The sequence below is a fragment of the Thalassophryne amazonica genome, chromosome 4, assembly GCF_902500255.1.
Source record: "Thalassophryne amazonica chromosome 4, fThaAma1.1, whole genome shotgun sequence".
Lineage (NCBI taxonomy): Eukaryota > Metazoa > Chordata > Actinopteri > Batrachoidiformes > Batrachoididae > Thalassophryne > Thalassophryne amazonica.
The window spans coordinates 63,325,808-63,334,152 of NC_047106.1; the positions used below are offsets into that span (position 1 = coordinate 63,325,808).

Consider the following 8,345-nt stretch of genomic DNA (forward strand, 5'->3'; position numbering starts at 1 on the left):
AGTTAATTGATCCTATCAGACTTTGGGGGTATTTAAAGAAATGATCTGAAGATCTTTCTCTATCTGAAATGTATAATTTTAACCGTGTAACGTTGAGAAGTTGAGTTGAGAACCAGAATGCTGTGAGATTAAAGTTCTCTAAAACAAAGCAGTGTTGAAGTACTTTTTTATAGTATTGAATATTACACCGCTGGGAGTTAATAATCAGAACTCAGGCAGTGTTGCATGTTTGCAAAGTGTTGAGTAAACTGAAAATTGTGCAGTTATAACAACTTGTTTAAATTAAAATGTGAAAATGAACTCTGCCACAGGTCATTTAACACTGGGTTTTCTTTTTTTCTGTGCAACAGCGAAATTTCAGGATTCTGCGGAGGCGCAATCACCTCTGTCAGGTTTATGTTTTAAACGTGGCACGATTATGAAACATGTTTTTTTTTTGTTGTTGTTGTTGTTGTTTGTTTTTCCTGTGGACCTCTCTGCTCCACGCAGGACTCGCCTCATAAAGTTCTCCGAATACATCCAGTTTCTAAGCGGTAAAATGCGCACACAAGGCACCGCATCTGCAGCCAATTAGACGGAGGAGGACGAGTGAGTAACGACGTGAACCTTCCTCCGAGACAGCCCCGGGGGCCGAAAACCCTCTAGTGTTACATTTTAAGCATCTTACCTTGCTGTTATCCATCATAAACGAGAGCCAACTGATTTCAGCTAATTCATTTTTTTTTCCTCACCTTAAAGTCTAGACTCCCTTTCAGAGCGAGAGCACGAAGAAAACAAGACTTAAAAGCAAAACACCGATAAAATAAACAATTATACCGTCGCTGCTGTTTAATATAAAGTTGTATACGAGGTTTCAAACATGTTAGTTGTGGGTGAACGGCTGCGGAAAAAATAAGCGCAAAAAATTCACCAAACTGTAACAGAAACGTCTCGCGCTCACCTGTCGTGACCGCGTCGGCCCTTTGATGTTTCCTGTTTTAATTACCCCTCCTCCAATTTTGTAAATAATTAGTCCCGTCCAGGCAAAGCCGTTTCCACAGGGGATGACAGTTATTTTGAAAGGAGCGAGCACGAGCGCTGCTGGATGAATGAAAATGTTTCTGAGATGAGAGAGAGACGCGCGCGACCAATGAGCACGCGGAGAAATCCTCCCCTCGCTGCGCGCGAGTCCAGCGATCCGTGAAATAAGAGAGAAAGAGCGCCATAAATTCGCTTTGCAAACACTGCGGCGGAGGAAAAGTGCGCAAAGAATGCGCAAAAAAGAGTTTTCGTCGGAATTAAAGCGGTGAGCTTACTTTCACTTCCCGAAGAACAGTGTAAGGGGACAAAACAAAAAACAAAAAAACAAACAAACAAAAAAAAACCTTATATGTCCAAATTTAATGCAGAAATATTTCTTTTTTACTTCAAAGAAAATCCACCTGTAAATTTTACTGCGGATTCTCTAAAGCAGATACGTTTTTTTTATAAGCAGGTTTTTATGTGTTAGACCGCATAACTGACAGATTTAACAATAAGAACTCTGCAATAAAATAAATAATTTATAATAATATATAACGTTTCAGTTCAAAGTGTAGCCGGGGAGGAGCAAACAAAATAAATATTTCAAGAGGTACAACACAATATTGGTAGCAGGCTGTGTAACGAAAATTAATGACCAAATATTTGCCCATTAATTGACATATAGCAGACTTTATAGTGAAAAGTGAAGTATTTTTTTCAAAATAGATCTTAAGTTACACACCTTTACACAGTACAATAGAAAACAAGAGCAAAGAAAAACTTACCATTGTTTTAAAAAAATCCAAATTATCTACATATGTACTTAACAGTAGCAACACAGATACAATCAAAACAAGTATTTTATACTTACAACCTTAAATGCTGCAAAATATCAATTGTCATTTGTTACATCATAACCTAAGGACCCTTAAGGATATATATATATATATATATATATATATATATATATATATATATATATATATATATATATATATATATATATATTTCTGGGCTAAGGACAAAATTTTTTTTGAAAATAAGTAATCACAAACAGATTCACATGTTTACATCACATTTATTATGGTGACATTCCCCTGTGGAATACAACAGCAAGTTCCCCTGCAGTGGGCTTGTCTTTCCTGCTCAGTTGACCCCACTCACTTCACTAACTTCATTTCCTTCACTTTGCCCTCATCGTCAAACCTGAGTCTCCCAAAGGATGTGGGGCAATTCATGGTGAGGAAAATCGACCAACCATAGCAGTTTATAGCCCCATCAAGGTTGCCATTTCACGCAAAGCAAGCAAAGTGCTACAAAAACCCACCAAGAACCTACAAGAGACGACGACCAAAGATAAGAGCTCTTATTTAAACAGAAATCACGTGGTTTTGTATTGCAGTTAAATGATCATCTTAAAAAACTACAATGTTTTGCTAAATATTGCATGTTTAACTATACAGTAAATTGAGATCGTGAAATGATGGCCAAGTACAAGTCACAATGTTTTCTGGCACATTCACAAGAATCCTAAGTAGTTTCCTTTGCATGAAAAAATAAATAATAACACTTAAAAAAATAAAAATTCTGTGGAGGTCGTATGTTAAAAAAGGTCAGCTTTTATCACTGACTGGACCTTCTGTTTGTTGCACCATTTCCTAATGCAATGATTAAGAACAACAACCCTGATTATTGTGTTCCCAGTATGAAACAATGGACGGAAATCCCAACATCCGTTTTATCAAAATGGCATTCATGTGCCTGCTGTGTTGCCTTCCTCAGGAAAGAGCAGAAGTTGTCGCACTTTTGAACAGCAACTGTTATGTTCCAAAAAGAAACGTGTAATTACTATAATGCCTGTACTCATGTTGAAACAAACATATGTTTGAAGACAAGCAACATTTGATGTAATCCGAATGTCAAAATTGGAACCATCAGAACTTCTTACGAATGTGGAGTCATCATTTATACATTGTGTCAAACAAAGGGTTACTTAGGGAGACATATGTGAGAACAATCACTTGCATTGTGTGGGAACGTTACAACAGTTTGTCCATGTGACATGTTTCTCTGTGCATGATCCAGCACAGAGGGGTGTGAGTGTTGAGGACACCAGTGCTGCAGAGGGCTGAGTGGATGCCCGCATTTCACCTGACTGCAGGAGGAGCAGATAGGTACTTTCAAGAGATGGGGATGGATCAGTGGCCTGCCTGTGTGGTTGCCATCCAGGATCCAAGGTGGGTTTGTGGTATTTTGTATGTGGCACTGCGACACACCAGTGCATGTTCCCAAGACTTGACCTGATGGCCAGTAGTCTCCTCCTTGCATTGCTCAGTTTTTGAGACCTGCCTCATTCAGAAAGGTTTACCATATGTACCACACTGTTTGTAATTCTTAATACGTGATGTAAATAATGCCTAAGACATACAAAACTGGCTGTAAAGGTGTTGATTTATTTCTGTTATAGTCATTTCTGTTATAGTCATATATTCCATTCCTATGCTCATTCTACTATTTTGAGTTTGAGATTTTTTATTACATTTAAATCACATAAAGTTGTTTTTCACTGTAAGTTTAAAAGACATATTTTTTTGAAATTTTAACATAATATGCATTCATTAATTCAGTCAGTCATTTTCTGCCGCTTGTCCAGGTCTGGGTCATAGTGACAGCAGACTAATCAGCTCATCCCACACTTCCATATCCTAAGTCCTCTTACTTTTCCTTGGGGATCTTGAAGTGTTTCCATGCTAGGTCTGAGATATCCTGGGTCTTCCACAGTGCTTCCTCCAAGGTGGAGGTGTCTGGAAGATCTCCCAATGGAGAAGGAGTCATCCTCACCAAAGCTCAGAACCACTTCAGTTGGCTTCTTTTGATGCAAAGGAGCAGCATCTCCACTCCAAGTCCCCCCTGGATATTTGAACATCTCAATCTGTCCCTGAGTGTAACCCCGGATACGGATGAACCTCCTAAAGCTCATCCAGACCATAGATGAGGATAGGAGAGTAAACCGATTGGAAATCTGAGAGCCTTGCATAATATGATATAATATCACTCACTCACCTTCAACCACTTACTACAATAAAGGGCGGGGGGGTATCCCACCAGTTATTGGGTGTGAGGCGGGGTACACCCTGGACATGATACCAATGTGTTGCAAGGCCACATATAGAAAAACAAACACATTTTAAATTTTCCAATCCACCAAACCCGCATGTCTTTGGATGTAGGACGAAGCCGGAGCACTCAGAAAGAACTCACGCAAACACAGGGAGAACATGCAAACTCCACACAGAAAGGCCACAGGTGAGAATCGATCTCATGACCTTCTTGCTGTGAGGCAACAGTGCTAACCACTAAGCCACCATGCTGCCATAATATACAACCCAGACTCATGGCATGTTGTGATTCAGCAGCACGAAATCTACATTAATCTATTTTAGTCACGGCAGCACAAATTCATTCTAATTCATTCCGTGAGGACTGCACAACATTAAAAGTGAAGCGGCCGGGGGTTGGGTGGGGGTGTTATGGTTAGGGTTGGGGGTAGGAGTAGGGTTAGTAATAGTGAGTTAAAAAAACAAAGTCATGAAAATTTGAAACATTTCATGATGGGAGCATGAAAAAACGTGAGACTGGGCTGTAATATAATATAATATAATATAATTATTAACCTCGCTTGTTCGGTCTGTACAGGAATATCAGACCACGGTCTGATATTTTCTCATACAGACCTTACACTCAGTTAATAATCCATTATTATCATTTTTATAATATAATATATTATTATGTGGCTGTCTGCGACGGTATGTGAGCTCTGATTGACTGATTTCATTACCATGACAATTGGTCCATGACATGTATTACATTCGTTACAAACCAGAAAGCTAAAAATACGATTAGAAAAACCAAGCTGGACATGTACATACTCCATAAATACTTAAACAACATCAGAAAAAACACACAGATTGAAAGCTAACCGGCTAACGATCAGATCATCTGTTAGCAAGTTCTTCATGGAGGTGAAGTGAACAGGTGTGACTACGAGTCACCAGCTTTCATATTTGGGTGATACCATAAGGTTGCATATTTATATATTATAGCAATGTAGTAAACAAATTATTAACCTGGAAAATCAGACCTTGGTGTTTTTCACACTTACACCTCGGTCTGATATTTTCCCATACAGACCGAGCAAGCGAGGTTAATAATCCTTTAATATTCATTCATTTTCTAAACCTGCTTATTCCAATGTAAGGGTCACAAAGCTCAGTTTTTACCCGGGGCCATCAAATATGGCCATCGGGTATTGCGAAGGCTTTGCGTTTGTCTGTCCGTCCGTCCATCTGTCCATCTGTTTGTGCTCAGCATAAGTCCACTCCTATTACATTCAGAGTCTTCTAATTGACAGGGAATATTCTTGGGACACAGACCTTGGAAAAGTTAAAGGATGGCTAACCTTGACCTATTTTAAGAGGTATTTTAAGCGGTTAAAATGTCACATTCTGTTTCATTCTGTTTCTTTCTGTTTTTTGTTTTTTTTGACAGGTGGGGGTGACAGCTAGTCACAGTAGAGCGGCACCATGACTTCAGTAGCAGGTCTCTGTAAAACTGCTTCATTTATGTGTTTATATAACATGTTTCCCATATATTCTGTAAATGCTGGATAGAAATAAACAGTTTTAAAACTGAAAACACTGTTTTTGGAACCCAATAACACCTCTGAAGTGAAGACATGGACATTTCATGGATGTTAGCACTGTGACATCACAGGCTAGCTGCAAACGATTTCATTTATGTGTAACTTTAACCTCTTTGTCATATACTTTGTAAAAGCAAGTGAGAAATAAACACTTCTAAAAATAAAAATGCTATTTTTGTAACCTGATAACACCTCTGGAGAGATTTACAAGACATTTCAAGGACATTCAGCCTGCACACTAACTTCTGCTAACTTCTGCTAACTCAAAGCTAACTTTCTGCTCTTGTCAAAAGTTCAGAAATGTAAATATTGTTTATGACTGATGGACTGATTGATAGAGGGGCTTTACTGAACATGTAAAATTGTAAGTAAGACAATAGGATCTTAATAATTAGTGTAAATAACTATATATATATATATGTCGGATGGCGCCTGCGCTGCTCTCCAAATTCAGCAGTGCGTCCTCATCAAGCTGGCTGCTTTAGCTGCTGTTCATTGTTGTACTATCCATGAGAAAATCATCCGGAATATCCGTATTGGGACCAAAACACACTTCTCCCCTTTTCATCTTTTCCTCTGCGGACAGTTTTTTTTTTCCCCTCTGCGGACAGTTCTTGGGTTGCACACTATGACGTCATTTGTTTTCGCACAGCAGGCAGGTATAGCCAGGTAGCGTCAACGTAAATCTACGATACCGGCCTAGCAAGGCCTCGGTAAAGTGATAGTAATGGATGGTAGGGAGTCCAACATAGAGAAATATTGGATGAAGAAAAGTTATATCGGACGAGGCGTAGCCAAGTCCAATATAACTTTTCTGACTTGCCATCCATCAATTGTTATGATCTCCACCCCCCTCCCAAATTAAGCAAACAACAAAGAGTCAAGTAAATTAGATTAATTAATTATGTTGTGAACAGCATATGATTGATTCACATGAATGCTTCTAAAACGTCAGTAGTGTGCTTGTCTAACTTCTTAGTGTTTCTTGCATCCTTGGAGTTCAATATTTCCACCAGTTCCTCCTCTGTGAACTCAGCAAACCTCGCTGGCAGACGATTTTCTGCTGTTGTTGACATGTTTGTTGCCATTTTTCAACCAGCATCTGTCAGCTAGTTCCTGACCTTCGTATGCCACACTCTGATTGGCTAGCTGTTGGCAGTAAGCTCTAACACTATTGGTCAGTGGGTACCGATCCAATATAACTTTTGGTCCTAGCCTTTTTGGATCCTTTTGGATTGGTGATTGGTTATTGCAATCTGAGTGGAGAACATACACGAGGTATCTTATAAAACTAACCGGCAGTTTTATAAAAAAAAACTATATGGATTTGATTGACATGTGATTACACCAATCATGCTTGAACCCTCGTGCGCATGCGTGAGTTTTTTCACGCGTGTCGGTGACGTCATTTCCCTGTGGGCAGGCCTTGAGTGAGATGTGGTCCCGCCCTCTCGGCTGAATTCCTTTGTTTCACACGCTGCTGGAGACAGCGCGCGTTGCTTTATCAAACTTTTTTCTGGACCTGTGAGGAATATCCGAGTGGACACTATTCGAGAAATTAAGCTGATTTTCGGTGAAAAGTTTAACGGGTGATGAGAGATTATGGGGTGTTTCTGTCGCTGTAAGGACTTCTCACGGAGCGGGACGTCCTGCAGCGCTTCCAGGCACCGTCGTCGGCCTGTTTCGACCTGAAAACATCCTAATTTAAGGCTTAATTCACCCAGGACGTCGTGAGAGAACAGAGAAGATTCAGAAGAGGCCGGCATGAGGACTTTATGCGGACATTCCACTGTTTAAGGACATTTTTAATGAAAGACGTGCGCGCAAATTCGCCGAGTTGTTTCCGTGACGACTCGGTGAATCTGTGTGCGCCACAACAGGAAAAACACCTCCGTGTTGAAAACCATTTGTAAAATTCAGGCGGCTTTTGATAGCTTTCAACAAGTGAGTAACTGAGAAATTGTTTAACAGCTTGGGCATGTTACAACTTGCCCGTTAACGTTTCCAACGGAGGTGTTTTTCCTGTTGCGACCCCCCGCGGTCGGGTCCGGCCCGACACGCGACTCTGCCCGCACGTTCTTTCATTACAAAATGTCCGTTAACAATGGAATGTCCAAATAAACTCCTCATGCCGACTTCTTCTGAAAGTTCTCTGTTCTCTGATGACTTACTGGATCAACAGAGCCTGAAATGTCGAAGTTTTCAACTTGAAACGGCGAGACGCTGCTGCCTCGAAGCACAGATCGCCGTCAGGCTCCGTGGGCAGTCCTTAAAGCAACACTACCAGACCAAAATCTCTCATCAGCCGTTAAAATTTTTACCGAAAACCAGCTGAATTTATCGAATGGTGTCCACTCAGTTATGCCTTACATTTTTGAAAAAATTTTGATCAAACAAAGCAACAGTCTCTAAGCCATTCCTAAACAATGAAAAAATCGACGAGAGGGTGGACGACTCCTCACTCAAAGACTGCCCACAGGCGAATGACGTAACCGACAGGCGTGAAAAAAACTCTTGCATGCCCACGAGGGTTCAAGCATGTCTGATGTAATCACACGTGATTCAAATCCATATGGTTTTTGAAAAAAATAATAAGGTCGGATACTTTTCTAATAGACCTCGTATATATAATACTTTGCAC

General features: G+C 40.1%; 1 protein-coding gene across 3 annotated transcripts in view; it reads right to left on the reverse strand.

Annotated features, from left to right (window-relative positions):
* Positions 1–1,089, reverse strand: part of fli1 (Fli-1 proto-oncogene, ETS transcription factor) — a 134,484-nt gene extending 133,395 nt beyond the window's left edge. The window contains exon 1 of one of the 3 annotated variants that reach the window (XM_034168003.1): positions 941–1,088. The gene's annotated coding sequence lies outside the window, so the exon portion shown is untranslated. Of the gene's footprint in view, positions 1–940 lie in introns of all 3 variants that reach the window. The other 2 variants (XM_034168004.1, XM_034168005.1) reach the window with 2 other exon arrangements.
* Between the last annotated feature and the right edge of the window lie 7,256 nt (positions 1,090–8,345).